The 15,575-nt window shown below is 44.8% G+C and overlaps 1 protein-coding gene across 2 annotated transcripts in view; it reads right to left on the bottom strand.

The window, feature by feature from the left end:
• Positions 1-15,575, bottom strand: part of LOC140686253 (trafficking protein particle complex subunit 9-like) — a 103,907-nt gene that overhangs the window by 35,676 nt on the left and 52,656 nt on the right. The window lies entirely within an intron of this gene.

Here is a 15,575-nt window from a genome sequence, read left to right as displayed (position 1 = left end):
ACGTTGGTTTAGGGCGACTGTGTAACAGTTCTGACTCTGCTGATGCTAAATTATGGGTATAGGAACTATGGAACCTCCTCAAATATCTTTCATCATAAAACCATCTCTTCTTATTTTCCTGTTTCTTAGTAATTGCCAAAGACTCTCAAATGATGGCTTCACACAAAACAGCAGCTAAAGTTTAAGAGCCCTCTTGACATACACACTGTGGTAAACACTGCACATAATTTCTAATTCTCACAATTCTACAAATCAGATACGAATGTCCCCATCTCATAGACGAGGGAAAAACTCAAAACGAACTGACTCAGGCTCAAGTGGCTCAGTGGCAGCGCGTGCAGGCAAACCATATCAAAAACTACACCCCTTCGTAGATGTACCAAATCTCCTACCACCAATTAACACACAGCGGCGGGGTTAAAACTCAGGGAACTCAATACACTTTTCACCTTTAAGGTCGTCCAGATGCCGCTTCTAGCTGTTTTATAAAATCCCGGCTCACTGGTTTCTAACACTAGAAGAAAAGCCCGATTTTGCTATTGTTTGCACAGCAAGTCTGAAATGTTCACAGTGAGATGACAGAATAAATCTAAGATATAAGCAGAATAACTTTTCCAGTTAGACAGACATAATGGACATTGGGCTATTCTGAAGCATTAAGTAAAGTAATCAAAATAAAATAACGTTGTTTAAGCCTCCTTTTACAAACAGGAAAGTTAAGACTGTAAGTAGGTGCAACAGTGCCACCTATGGGTAAAATGACCTTCCAGGTTACCAGGAAAGATGCAACACAAAAATTGCCTGTAGGATCAGTAACGAGAATCAGATAAATAAAACTTATATAGCACATGCTGCACTTTGATTCGGGGGAAAGGAGGGATATTCAGTATTTAATCTGATATTGCTAATACTCCTGAATATAAACAGAAGATATAGGCTCATGGAAACTCATCTTAGAAGAGGAAAGAATCCAGTTCAGCCACTTCATTTCACAGGAGGGGAAACTGAGACATGGGATCTGTCCTCCTGGCAATCAGCAGCAAAGGCATCCTAGGCCTCATGTCTTGCACTGTAGCAAAAACCAACAGATCTGTACTAGGCCTATATTCATAAAATTCACGTTTGTATTTTTCCAACAGTAGGTTATCTAAGTATCTTGCAAAATACTAAAAGAGCCAGGATATCATACAATTTTGTTGCCATACAAAAACATTTATTTACATAATAAAACAGCATGAGCTTTATTCTCTCTATTAAAAAAGTGACATGTCAAATCAATGTTTTGATATTTTAAACCTGTTAAGAATGTAGAAAAAAATCAAAATTTTCTTTAATCACAAAATAGAGGAGCTTATTCCCTGAAAATGATCAATATGGATTTTACTAAACTTAACGGATCTGGTCAGAATCCCACGAATTTAAATGTCTGAGTGGATGGTTACACGGCAACATAAATTCTGATTTGTAACAATACATATTCTGTGTAAATAATCTTCAAGGTCATCTAATTAAGGCAATTTAACTAGTCCCTGTCTCACTAGAATGATACAGATTTCATTAAAACTTCATACTACACCAAAAAAAAAAAATGAATCCTTGTTACTTTAAACCATATTCAAATATATCATACAAATACATATTGAATATGTATCAGAAATAAGCGACACTCTTTAGTATTCAGAGTTGATCCTTGTAAAATATCTGTCATTGTGACAGCACACTTTTATTAAGCACCTCTTGGGTTCTTTGTATACAAGGCATCTACCTCTCACAGTCAGACAAATTAAACGATATTACTCAAATTTCACAAATGAGGAAATGTACTTAAGCCATGAAAATAAAGTACATATTCATCAACAGGAAAGAAAAGAGTAAAGACTTTTCTTACAATATTCACTGACAATCTTTTCTTCCATATTAAAACTACATAAAACCAATTCAGTCTTTGTAAGTATTTCTGTCAAAAAGGGCCACAAGAGAAAAACAAGCAACATCATTAGCAGTGGTTGGACTTTAAGAGCTCACTTCTCTTTTGCACTGTAATTATTTTTAATGTTTTGTTTTTAGTGCTTACAGAACACTAAAATAAAAAAATAACTTTTTATGTAATTACCTGAGAATTAACAATTTGTGAAAATGAACAATTTTAATTTCTGCCACTCTGTCTCAACTTCTCAATGGTGTCTCTCCTTTCAAGGCCTCATCAGTCTGAGATCACTAAACTCGGCCGTTTATGGAGTCACAGGTGTTCGGGTAACCACTTAACGGGAGGCTGATAAGAGGAGCAATTAAGAATGCATTCTGTGCAGCCTGGGTTCCAGCACCGAGCTAGCCACAGCCTGCTGCGTGTAATTTGGGACAAGCTGCTCCATCTCTCAGTCCCTCAGCTGCAAAAAAGGAGACACTGATACCTACAATCAAACACCTGCTATGAATTAAAACATGAGGAAAACATTTTAGCCTTAGGTAGGTGTCCACTCACAGTGAGTTTGGTCATTATGATGATGAGGATGGCTGTTAACAAATTAAGCTAGATCAAACAGGAGAAATCCCCTTAAAGGAGAAACATTTTAAGTCAATGAGCATTTCTTTTTGGATGAATTGCAGAATATTCTAATGATTTTTTAATAAACCAAATTTTGTCCATTAATTATAGATTTACAGGTTCATGGACAAGTCTCCAGAAAAAGAATTAGAGGCCTCTTACCTCTGTAAACTAAGAAAGTAAATTTTAACAAAAATCACGGAGGAGATTATACCTCATTTGGGAGAGTTAGTGCTTAACATGCATGAGGCACTCAGTTCAGTCCCCATTAACTCCATTTAAAAACATGGTTTTTTAGGAAATGGAAAATTAAAGCAAAAAGATGGAGGAATACAGAATTTTTTAGAGACTCATCTCAGATTTAAGATGGGGAAGAAACCATCCATTTCTCAGAAGAAATCTTGAGGACTATGTAAACTGGATCTGAGATGTCTAGTCCTTTAACATTATTCAAGAATTCATATTACCAAGTCTTAAAATTACCTGATAACGCACAGTGGTGATACTGATCATAACAGCTTCCATCACGGATCGAGCTCCGGCTAGGACTGCTCTGTTCTGACATCTCTGCCCCTCAGGCCTCACCAGGCTGAGAGCACTAAATTCGGTCATTCAAGAGCATCTTTTGTAAGTCCTCCATTTGTGCTTCTGACTCTCCCCTCACCAGCTCCTCTGAGGGAAGCACTGTTATCATCTTTCCCACTCACAGATAAGGCCACGGAGGCACAGAGACTAAACTCGTTCCAGGTCACATTGGCATTAAAGGAATTCTGTATTTCTGCTGTTTGCTTTTGACAAAGGAATCTGAGATATCAATTCAAGGCAGACTGTTAAATAATCAAGTCTGTCAGGTCTTCACCTCAAAGAGCAGATACTATAAATTCCTGATGTAGGATGAGGCTGCCGCCACAAACTGACTCAGCTTGAAATTAATATCCAAGATGAAGCAGCGGATACACGTAAATATTCACGATTGTCAAGTCTGCTCACGGGTCTGGGCCCTTCACTGCCTGAACGGGGGTGCAATCCCCACCCGTGTCTGGGAGAGAAGCGCGGCTCTTCCCCGGCTCACCCAGGCTTCACGGGGTATTTCCCCCCACAGACTGGCCTCAATGATTAAAAGATCTCAAGATTTTTACACCATGCAAATCTAAAAGACATTTCTGCAGATGGAGCACTTTCTCAGGCTTAAATCTTTTTTGCCTACACTCAGCCAGGGGGAAAAAAGAAACATGACTCTACAAAGTCTCTGACCCGCACCACTCACAGGAGTAGAATGGCCAGAGCAGAAGATGATTCTTCACATTGCAGGATGAGAAAAAAATAAAGATTCCCCGACAACAGGCACTCCCAGAGACAGTGCTCAGCAGTCTTCTGCACACTCACGGTTGTGCAGCCCTCATCACCTTCTATTTCCAGAACACTTCATCACCCCAAAAGAATCCCCCTGTCACTAGCAGTCACTCCCTAATCCCCCTCCAACCAGCTCCTTCCAACCATCACCTGCTCTCTGCCTCTGCATGTGCCTATTCTGGGCTTTTCATATCACTGAAATCAACAATATGTGGGCATTTGTGTCTGCTTCCTTTCAATTAACATGCTGTTATCAAGTCTTGTACATTTTGAAGTGGTATCAGCATCTCTTTCTTTTTTTTTTTTTGAAAACGTTAAAGATTATTAGAAGGTGATAAGTACTATCAAAAAGAGTAGAGTGGAGCATAAGTGATTGGGTTTCAAAGGGAAAAGTGTGGGTTGAACAGTCAAAGTGGACTTCCCAAAACAGGTGGCATTTTTCATTTTCCTCTTCTTTTTTGTCTTTTTTATTCACTCTTACGTGTGAATAATGTTCCACTATATGGAGATACTACATTCTGTTCATCCATTCAGCAGGTATTTATGGACGAGGCCAGAAAAATGAGTGTAAGAGGTGACTAGCATGTATGGCATTGAAGCAAAGGGCAAAATGTGCTTTCAAAAAAATCCAACAAAGAGAGGCACAAGGAAATTCAGTCTGTTTCTGAGCAAAGTGCTTGCTTGCTTCGGCAGGACTACCGTGCAGGGCTGGGGTGGATATTGGCAGGGGTCACGGTGAGGGAGTCAACTAATACTCCCCACTGCAAGCAGCTCAGCCAATCCTCCTCCCTCATCCTGTATTGTTAGAGAAATGTTTCTAGGTTACTCTTATTTCAAGTAATAGCATTTTAACTGCACATCTGATCATCTCCATCAGACCACATTATCTCCAAGCCACAGAAAATCATTCACTGACCGGAGCAGCTCCAGGACATAAAGGTGAATGATCAGGGAGTCCTGCAGCATTCCAGCCTGCAGGCACAAACCCCACATGTGCCCTGGTGATGTCCAGAAAATAAAATGCATGGAAATTTCTCACTGCTGGCACACGACATCTGCCCTCAAATTGCCCCAAAATCATGCTGGCAAAGCACTACTCAACCCTCTCACTATAAAAAAACCAAAAAGCTAAGAAGGCAAATTTAGGCTCTTCCATTGAAAACCAGCAACCATCACTGCCACTATATGAGCAGGAATGCTCCTGACTTCGAAAACCACTGCGCAGATACTTTTCAAACGTGAAACTCATATATGTATTCCAAATAGATGATATTGCAGTAGGATTTTTCTTTTCAAAATTTCCACTTGCAACATTAGCACAAGAAAATTTATGTTTAGGCTTTAAAAAAATCATTTATCCTCCACTTTCTTAGTTTTGAACTTATTATTATTTTATAAATGGAATTATGCTGTGTATTATAAACCGTTTGATTTCTGAAAACAAGACCTTTATGACCTCACTATTTCAGAGCAAACTTTAACGATTCTTTGAGAGGTGGGACCTGGGGCGCTCACTAACAGCTCTTTAAATACTGACAAGGATGTGCTATTAAGTAATGCAAAGGCTCTAACTTCACATTAGCTCAGAAAGCAAAGAACCACACCAAAGACTTCCTTAAATATTTTATATATTCGTATTCTTTTGAATATTAAAATTCTTAAAAGAGGATTTTTTGAAAAAGACAACAGTTGTTTTAAATTTCCTCTCACCAAGAAAGCAATCTTTATCAAGAATAAAAACCCCTATGGAAATCGAAATGACAGGACGTTTCTAGCTAAGTGAACATCCAGATCTGAACACAAACCTTAATCCAATCAGATCTCACTCGAACGAGCTCAACAAAGTCCTGGGCAACCCTGGAAATTAGCTCTTTTGTTCCAAATGTTGGCTGAGCTAAGATCATCAAACAAGGAAGGGAAAGAGAGAAGACGAAAGTCCACCTGGCAGCCTCCATCAATTTTCTTACAGCCACAAGGTGCCTCAAGGGCGGCCCCGCTAACAAGCCCCCCATAAAGAAAGCCGGCATCCACACTGCCCCTGCCGTCCCCAAGTAGCCCCGATGCCCATATTCCAGCCTGTGAATGGTATTCTTATGATCCCCCAGTTGGTGGCACCCACCCCCTCATCCCCGCTACACACACAGAGCCACGGCATCCTTCCCAAATCACAAATTTGATTACATCAACCCCACTTCGAATGCTTCAGAGGCTCCCTGTTAGAGTTCTAGCCCCACCACAGACCCTGCTTGCCCAGCCTCACCTCAGTACACAGGTTCCCAGTGACCTCAGGGGTCCCCTGACATGCTCCTAACTCTCACTTGCCTCCAGGCTCATTTTGACTGTTTCCCAAGGAAGCCTTCCCTCTCTCCAACCTCCACAATTTGTTCCTCTCTTCCTAGAGCTTTCTAGGCTAAGTCAACTTCTGACAATGCTAAGCTCTCAAGAAGCAAATACATTTTGCTTATTATCGTGGCTACACCCTCTCTCCCCTATACTCACAGAAGTGCACGTGTTATGAATAAATGAATGACAGGTTGGATCTCAAAGGGACAGACATACCTGCTCTCGCCCGTCCCGATCCTTCGGTCTGTAGAATATCAGAAGCAAAACCAGAAGTACCTTTCCTGAGGGTCACTTCTGTTGACACCCTTCACTGCCTACTGTGTCAGTTCTAGTAAAACTCAACTTCTTCCAAAGCCCTACACCACGGACTGTCTCCAGTGTCCTCCCGAGCAGGGGCTCCCTCCACCCTGGACTGCACAGGGCACTCTCCCCGGGTCCCCACGCCAAAAGCCTCCAGGCCTCTGCCCGGGCTGCACCTGCGACCTGAGCCACATTCTTGACTCCTTCTCCTGGCTGACTCTTACTCTGTCCTCACAACTGAATTTAGAGCCCATTTCTTCCAGGAAGTCCTCTCTGATAATGTCCTTAAGTCTTGTCTGGGCTCTATCTATAGCGGCAATATATGGAGACCAACTGGGTGCCTGCTCCTAATAAGACCACGAACCCTTGGGGGCCACGTGGGAAGGAGTGAGAGATTACAAGACGGGTGGGGGAATCAAAAAGCAAAAATCACAGCCCAAGTCCCAAATTCAAGGATACTTTCTCAGAAAAAAGTATAAACTATTTCACACGGGTCCAATTTGGCTACTATTTTTGTGGCTTGGGGACAGCAAGAACTTGGTGTTCTAGTCCAAAACCTAGGTTACATGCAAAGAAATGTATATATTCATATCCAAAGGAAACAAGAGCTGCTCAACAACAGTTTGCAGTTAGAACTGAAAGGAAATTTGATAAAGGCAATCTCTCTCTCTCTCTTCTTTCTTTTCTGGAATCATATAATTTTAGAAGTATTTGCATGACTAACAGATGGCTACAGCCCGTGATTTTGCACAGGAGTGTTTGGGGCTTAGGAAGCCCAGATTAGATTCACTCTGTAAATGCAATCACACCAACACACTGATAGGTGCCGTGGTGGTGAAGCTGATGTTCCAAAGCAGGCAACCTTATTCTGTAAGAGAACTCTAAATAGAAAGCAAGAAATGCAATGTCCTATACTGAATTTCATTTGCTATATGGGTCATTAATTGATAGTATATCTTGACTAATGGAACCCAAAAATAAATTGTCAACGTCGGTTTTCTTCATCTGACCGTTTGATGCTAACTTTGGATATTAAACACTCACTCCATACGGAAAGCTCAGGTTTACACTGCAGCACAGTTACATCCCGCGGAAGAAAGCTGACCAAGGGAGAACTGGAGAGTTTCCGTTCAGAAGCTGCAGAGTCTGGTTTTGCACCTGTACATCATTTGCAACCATGTCATCTTCAAAGGAGTTAGACGTTACCTCTGTGGGGCGAAAAGCACTGCATGCTTCAGAACCATCAAAGAACGCTGAGCTTTGTGAAACAGTCCTGAGGCACTTAAATCATACTTTTTCTGAAAGGCTCCAAAACTGACCCACTTCACCATTCCAGGTATAACAGGGAAGTACTGGAAACAGTAGAGAGAACATGCCCTTGAAGTCTGACAAGGCCCTGCTTGAATCCTGCTACAGCACTTACTAGCCGCTAAACAGACCAATTCCTTAACCCCTCTGAGAAGGCTTCCCAATCTGCAAAAGGGGGCTGCCACTGCCCACCTGGGAGGCATGGATGTGAATGCAACACGCAAGTAGGGCGGCCGACTGGTACCTGACACGGGGCCTGGCTAGTTTCCCTCCGCTGCCCTTCTGCCCCTTTAAACTTGCACTGTTCCCCCGGTAATGATCAAGCCCCCGGAACAGACTGCCCGTATCTTCTGTGTATCCCTGGATACATGCCTTACCCTTAGGAGGCCAGAAAAACAACTGCCTCCTCCCAAGTCACTAACAATGTTCTTAAGAGTCTGGGTATATTTAACTCTATTTTTCAGGGAGACTACTCCAGAACTTTCCAAGCACCATTCTCCAGGTTGGCTCCCCTCCCTTTGCCCATCCCTTCTCACCTCAGATCCTCTGTCTTACTGCCTTCTGTTCATGGGAAATAGAGTCCGGTAAGGTGGGGACTCCCTAGGCCTCCCCCCCTCCCTCACAGGTGACTGTGACTACATTCTCCCCACTCCCCACTCCAACTTCAGCTTCTGAGGACTCTACCCTCCCAGACCCTGCAGCCTCTGCACCTTCCCAAGACGCACATGTGGCCACGACCCTCCCTGCAGATTTCTTCCTGGTTGGCCCTGCCCACCCCCTGGCCCCTTAAGGATAAATAGCATTGCTCTGAAAATGGCAAATGCAGCTAACTGACACACCAAAGCTGCATGGTCTGGGCTTTCCTCCAACCCAGGCACAGCCCTGCCACCCCTCAGCCTCAGTCTGCAGCCCTCGAGAAGATCTAATTCACATGCAAGGCTGTGAACACCAGCTAAGAATGACGACTCCCAACGTGTATCTCTAGTCCGGCTCCTTCACTTGAGCCCCAGGCTCATCGAACCGAGTGCCTCTTTGAAGTCCTAACTTGGATGAAAAATGGCATCTTAAAAATGCCTCATGTCCACCATTTACTCTGGAATTCGATTCCTGGCAGGTATCTCCCAGACTCCCCATTTTAGTAACAGCCCCAGCACCCACCTAGTTGTCTGAGGTCACATTCAATTTCCACTCTTCCCTCCCCCAGGCCCTGCCCTGGAATCAGTCCTGTTATTTATGACAATAAGTCCATCTCAAGTGTGGTTCTGCAGGGACCATGGTCGGAACCCCACAAGCTCACAGCATGGTGCACTGAATAACAGTCCTCCGTAGGGTGCTCCCCGGCGGGGGAGGCATCTCCTGCCACTGGACACCTCAGAAGGCACTGGATTCTCACACAGGAGGCCCAGGAGAAGGGACTCAAGGTTCTCCCGTGGTCTGAGCTTTGAAGGGCCCGAGGTCTGGGGGAGCTCCTAATTAGCAGACACACTTGAAAGTGAGCAGATGAGGATGTGGGAACCCAGGCAAGGCTGTTCTCACTCCAACTCCTGGGCTCATGGGAGCCACGGGAAAGGCCTGTGTCCAGGGTACAGCCCGGCCATCACAGATCCCAGCCTGCAATTGCCAACCCGGACAGCCTAGACTCCATCTACTTGCGACACTTACTTCTGTTCTGTTCCCCACCCAGAATGTGATGGACTCATTCAGATATTCTGGCCTGTCTCAAGTGAGACAAATTCAGTGAAAAATGAAGTGTCCACATTTGGACCAGAGCATGAAAGGAGAAACAAGGCCTCATGGTCAGCATGATGGTGGTGGCCACACCCTTCCACCGGGTGAGATGAACCATGGTGAGGGTGAGAATCCAAGGTCCTAGGTCGGCCAAATCATCTTCCTTCATGGTTGTCTGGGGTGTTGGAGACTGACTACCACAAACTAATGACACAGCCGTCAGTGGTGAACGTCAGCTGCAACAGAAACGGATTCAGCTATTTACTACCAACATGGGTTAAAAGTAAATCCCTGGGTAGGAAGGTCTGCACGGCTGCTGAGGCAAACCACAGACCCAGCTCTGAATGCCCACTGGCTGAAGCAGAGAGGAAGCTATGGCCCTTTTAGCTGTCCCTGTGTCCAACAGACCAGGTGAGCCAGCTACTTAGGAGAAGGCCATGTTGTCCTGATACTCAGAAAAACCAGCCTCGTAAAGGGAACAAAATAGTGGCATGGATTTTAGACCCAATTTGGCCCCTTTATGAAGGCAAAGTAAAGTAAATGGCACGGGGAAGTTGAATGCAAAAAAAAAAAAACATTAAAGAACCAAACGGTGACTGCTTCCTCCAACAGCGTCCCCTGCAGATGCTCACCCCCGAGCCGGCCACTTCCTCACCAGGGACCACCGGCCAGGAAGCGCCGTCACGCACGTCACACAGCGACAGCCAGGAACCTCGTGCCGAGCACGTTTGTATAAAAGCAGGAATCGTGCAAGTTGCCGCAGAATTTGACTTTACAAGTTTAAATACTCCATGAAAAGAATCCCTCAGCAGCCGCCTAAATCAATTCGCATCTCACTTCTTCAAAACAATGAAACAAATTTAATAAGGGCGCATTTGTCACCAAATAAAAAGAGGACCAAACAGGTTCCTCAAAGCAAGGATTTTAACAGGTATCAAAAACCAGTGGGTAATGTGCAAACAAAGTAAATATTCCAAAAATTAAGAAAATACAAAATGACGAGGATAATACATGGATCAAGACAGCTGTTAAGTTTTTGCTTTTTAAAATGATTGAGACAGCACGGATGGCAATCTGGCTATTTCCAATGCAGGATGTGCACAGCCCACATTTTCAGATGCAACAACATGCTCACTGGGCAGTACAAGTGAAAAAGGAATAAAGAAAAAGGAAAAGATGAAGACGAGAAAATTAGAAACACACAAGAACAAAAATGATTTTGACAGCATGTACAAGAATTTACGTGAGTGTGTGAGGCCAGGGACGCGGGGATGGTGAAACCCACCCTCACCTCTTGCTCCAGGGAAAGCAGGGGCCTGAGGGGAGCGGTGCTGCCGGACGACCCCAACGTGGTCAGCGCCCCTAACCCAAATTCCACCTACAAGCGTCTAGGCAGATTTTGAGCTACAAATTGTGGTCGCATTTCATTCTGGACCGTTTTACTCACTTCCACCAAGAGTAGCAGGAGAGAATTAGGCTCTGCTCCTTCACCAAAGCATTGTTTAAAAAACTAATGACTGTGGAATACTAAAAGCAACAATGTGGTAAAAGTGACTGGAGGAGAATGTGCTTGACCTGAGCTCACTGGCCGCGTTATCTCACTGACGTTCAGAAGCTGGCTGAGCTCTTATGGTACCAGGACAGACAGACCCACAAGGAGGGAGATTTAATGCGCTGCTGTATTTTGATGCCGGGAGCCATGCCTGGTACATGAGGTTCTGGGTAATCAATGGTGACAGTGTCAAACACTGTGGGCTAAGTACACATTCGGCTACTCCGCCAAGTCCCAAGGGCAGACTTCAAAAGACAAAAACAAGCTGGCATTCTTTGGTGGCTCTGCAGACTCAGAGACAAGCATTTGTTGAGTAAAAATGTCACCAGTGACTCCTATGGCAAAAGAGGAGGCACTGGCGTGGGGGCTGGGGCAGGGCTCAAGGCTTCAACTGCTCACTCACCAGTCTGTCCAGGGGGAGAAGGTGGTCCCTGCTTATGTTGCACCGATGCACCTACCTTGACTAATGCCTGGGGCCTCAGCAGGTGTTGACAGGTGAGGTGAACAGAGCCAGACTCGGTGTAGCACGGTGCTGGGAGCTATTCCCTCAGCAGTGCCCAGGCTCCTAAACATACCAGCATATCCCCAAGAAGCAGAAGGGGAGTGCGGGCATGTAGATCACAGGGCCCTGTGAGGACAAGCACAGATCATGGCCACGACAAGCCTCTCCCCTTCCTTAAGCCATACAGGTATATCTGGGAGGAACAGAAAATTCATCCAGAGACCGCTAGGTGGGCTCTCGCAGGTGGGACTCGGGTCCACTTCTCTTCTCACTCACAGGGCTGGTCTAGATATTCTTTTTATCAATTCTCTAGCATCTTCTCCTCCAACTTACCAACAACCAGAAAGTAGGATCTGATCTTAGGTAAGTTCAAGAATCACAGAGCACTGCCTTCACGGCGGGCCCAGCAGCATGTGCCAGGTTCTCGGACCGTCACCTGTGGGACCACCATGAGCCCTCTCCAGACACAAGGACAGAGGCCATAGGACGGGGGGACACAGCTTCCCTTACTCTCCCCAGCAAAGGGGGACCACTTCTCGGCAAAGACATCTCACCCTCTTCTGCCCGAGGGACAGCACGATAGATACACCGGGAAACAGAGCAGAAGGTGGGGGTGTAGGCAGCCCAAAAGAGCTCGTCTGTACTTCCGAGGCAAAGTGGGGACTTTGACTTAATCACAGGGACAAACTGAGAATGAACATTTCCCTGCTCTGTCCCATACACCGTGATACGCCTTTCCCTGCATAAAGAGTTCATTCGGGAGTCCCTGGCGGTGTTTCTGATGTCCTAACTTGGCATGGTGGCTGTCGGGCAAGAAGAGAGGGCCTGAGCCGAACAGGTGCTGGGCCTGAGAGGCAGGAGACACCGGCTCCAGCCCCAGCTCAACCAGTGCCCCGTTCCGCCTCTCGGGGTTAAGCATCTCATCCAAAAGCAAAGGAATGAGACTGTCCCAGGACAGGCTGCCCAACAGAAATGAAATGAGAGCCATGTAAAGAAAGTTTCCCAGTTGCCACGTATAAAATAGTAAACAAAAAAACAAACCAACAAACAAAAAACAAATACTAGAAACTGATTTTAACAACAGATCTTACTTAATCAACTGTATGTAAAATACTATCATTTTGACATGTAATCAATGTAGGAAGTAAAGAGATAGTTTATATACATTTGCTAGACAAGCCTCAGCGTCTGATGTGCATTTGACCTACAGCATATCTCAGCTCAGTCCAGCCTCCTCCCCAGTGCTCCTAGCATCAGTGGCTTTGGCTAATTTATTGGACAGCAACTCCAGGGTTCCCACCATGGTCCTGGCTGTAAAGCGGGAGTAAGTGTCCACACTAACCCTAAAAGGATCTCTCTGAAACAAAGGCGGATTCACTTTGAAATGTCTGTAAACCAGCGGGCTGCTCCTCCCTCCCCCCTTGGCTACAAGACAGACTTCTTCCTTGCTGATCCCTTTCTGGATGTAGGGAAGCAATCCGGCACAAAGCCAGGGTGGGCTGGCCTCCAGGTAAACTTACCTGCTGTCTGTGTCCAGTCCCATGAAGTCCTCCTTCTCAAACGGGATGCAGGGGAGGGTGATCTTGTCCCCAGAATTCTTGGGGCCACCATCCAGCCACTTGGACTTGAGCAAGATGAAGAGTGACTCAGTGAAGTCCTCGATCCTCTTCTCCACCACCCTGCAGTCCTCGTAGATTGAAGGACACGTCGGTGAACGGCTGCTCGGCTACCTCCCCATGCAACACAAAGACAAAGAGCTGAGAGCCATTAAGCGCGGTGCCATACAGCCCCTCTGCACGTGCAGCTTCTCCAAGGCCTTGGCAGAGAGACAGTTGGTATTGGTGACAAGGCCCACGACTTTGCGGTGTGTCTGGAAGACGCTCCACCCATTCTCGGGCACATAGTGGTGCCTGTAGTGGATACAGAATGTCCACTGGGAGCCGCATGGGCTGATATGGCACACCGAGGTGAGTAGCTGATAGATGCAAAAGAAATTCTCCTCTGAGATGATCTCCATTGGTTGGACCACAACGGGACGAGTCTGGTGGTCCTCAGCACACTGCACGTAGTCAGGGATGCTCATGTTGCTGGCCCTGCCGAGAGGGGGGAGGAGATCGAGGTACATACTCTGCTGTGTGCTACGGGCCCATCTGGGTTGCTGTGACCTGGTGTGTACCAGCCAGAAGGCAAGGGAAGCCAAAGCAAATCCGGGGGTACAGTTTGTCCTCAGAGTCTGCACATGGCTAATTTATCTCGGATCATATTACCCAGCTTTTGGTCTAGGCTTCCTGCCTCTGCAGAGAAGGGTCATTTCTTATTTTCTATTTCCAAGCACCTAGCAAGGCCCTGATGCAAAGTCACTGCTCAAAAATGCTGAATAAAAAATGAACAAAGAAAATGCTTTCCCCAAACCCCTTCATCAGAATATAAAGAAAAGGACCACAGTAGGATTAAAAGATCTGGATTTGTATCCAAATTATTTGATCCCCTAAGCTTCATAATAATGGATAAGAAAACTTGCCTAGGGGAAGAGGATACAGTTCAGTGGTACAGCACATTTTTACCATGTACGAGGTCCTGGGTTCAAAACCCAGTAACTCATTTTAAAAAATGAAACAAATAAATACACGTAATTACCCTCCTGAAAAAGTATTTTTTAATTCAAAAGTCAAAAAACACCTTGCAATTGACACAACATTGTAAACTTGACTATACTTCAATTAAAAAAAAATCCTTGCCTTACAAGAATATATCTGAATTACGGATGTTTGCAAATGTAAAATGTCTAGGGTACCACCTGCATAAAAAGAGGTGACTGTACAAATGTACTATCCCTCCTTAATGAGCTATACTTCCTTTCGGAGGGTTATAACCTCTCAGAGCTAATTTTCTCAGATTAAAAAATATAAACATTGCCTGATTCTCAGTAGTGATGAATAATCAGATATCTCTATGAAAGCATCTGACCCACAGAGTTTACTCAATAAATGTTTGTTGAATGAATGAATAAACAAGCAAGTGAATGCTGCTCCCTGCCACAGACCATTATAATGGTACTGCCTGGAAATCCCAAGCCCACGTTCACCTGACTCTGCACTAACAAAGTGGGTGACCTGGGTAGGCCTGTGTGCTTCTCTAAGCCCCAGTTTAATCATGAATAGAAATGAGGGCAATAACACAAACCTCAAATTGTTAGTGAGTCAGTAATGAATTGTACCTCACCATTGCAAGATGGAACCATGAAGGAAAACTGGGCAAAAGGATCCATAAGCCCTCTCCATATAATCTCTTACTACCACATGGGAATCAACATTACATCTGAAAATAAAAAGTCTAATTTTTTAAAGAGGTTATTGAGGTTAGGTGAGCTCACTGTCTCAAATTAGGAACACACAGTACAAATAGGTCAATGCCCAGCCCATGAGATACACTCAGTTATCATTCCCACTGGACCCACTGGTACCTCCAACTTCAAAGCAAGAGAATGGGTCCTCGTGGCAACAGGCCACAGCACCTGAAGCTAACAAAGCTAATGGTGTCCATTTCAAAGAGCCCCTGAAACCACCCTTGTTCTAATTTTCTATTTGTAATTTTTATTCCTTTTCATTAAATAGAAACTCCCAATTCCATAGAATTCTTACCAGATATCATGATGGCAGCCCTTCAAAGCCTGACCAAAGAGATCATGATGGCAGAACTTCTTGGTGAAACAATAAAATGAAAAGCTATTTCCACAAGACCTCTGAGAAAATCTACAAGGGAACTTCATCCTGGACTGAGGAAGAGGACTGGGGAGGAGGGGGTAAACTGGGGCACAGAGAACTATGGCCCACCTGTCCCACAATGGGCTTCAGACTCACCCTCACCCTCCAGGAACTTAAAATACACACAGACAGTCTGCTATGGACAAGATTTTTTTTAAACAAATCCCTGAATCCCTAGCA

This window comes from Vicugna pacos, chromosome 16, assembly GCF_048564905.1.
Source record: "Vicugna pacos chromosome 16, VicPac4, whole genome shotgun sequence".
Classification (NCBI taxonomy): domain Eukaryota; kingdom Metazoa; phylum Chordata; class Mammalia; order Artiodactyla; family Camelidae; genus Vicugna; species Vicugna pacos.
This window is presented reverse-complemented; position numbering and strand designations above follow the sequence as displayed.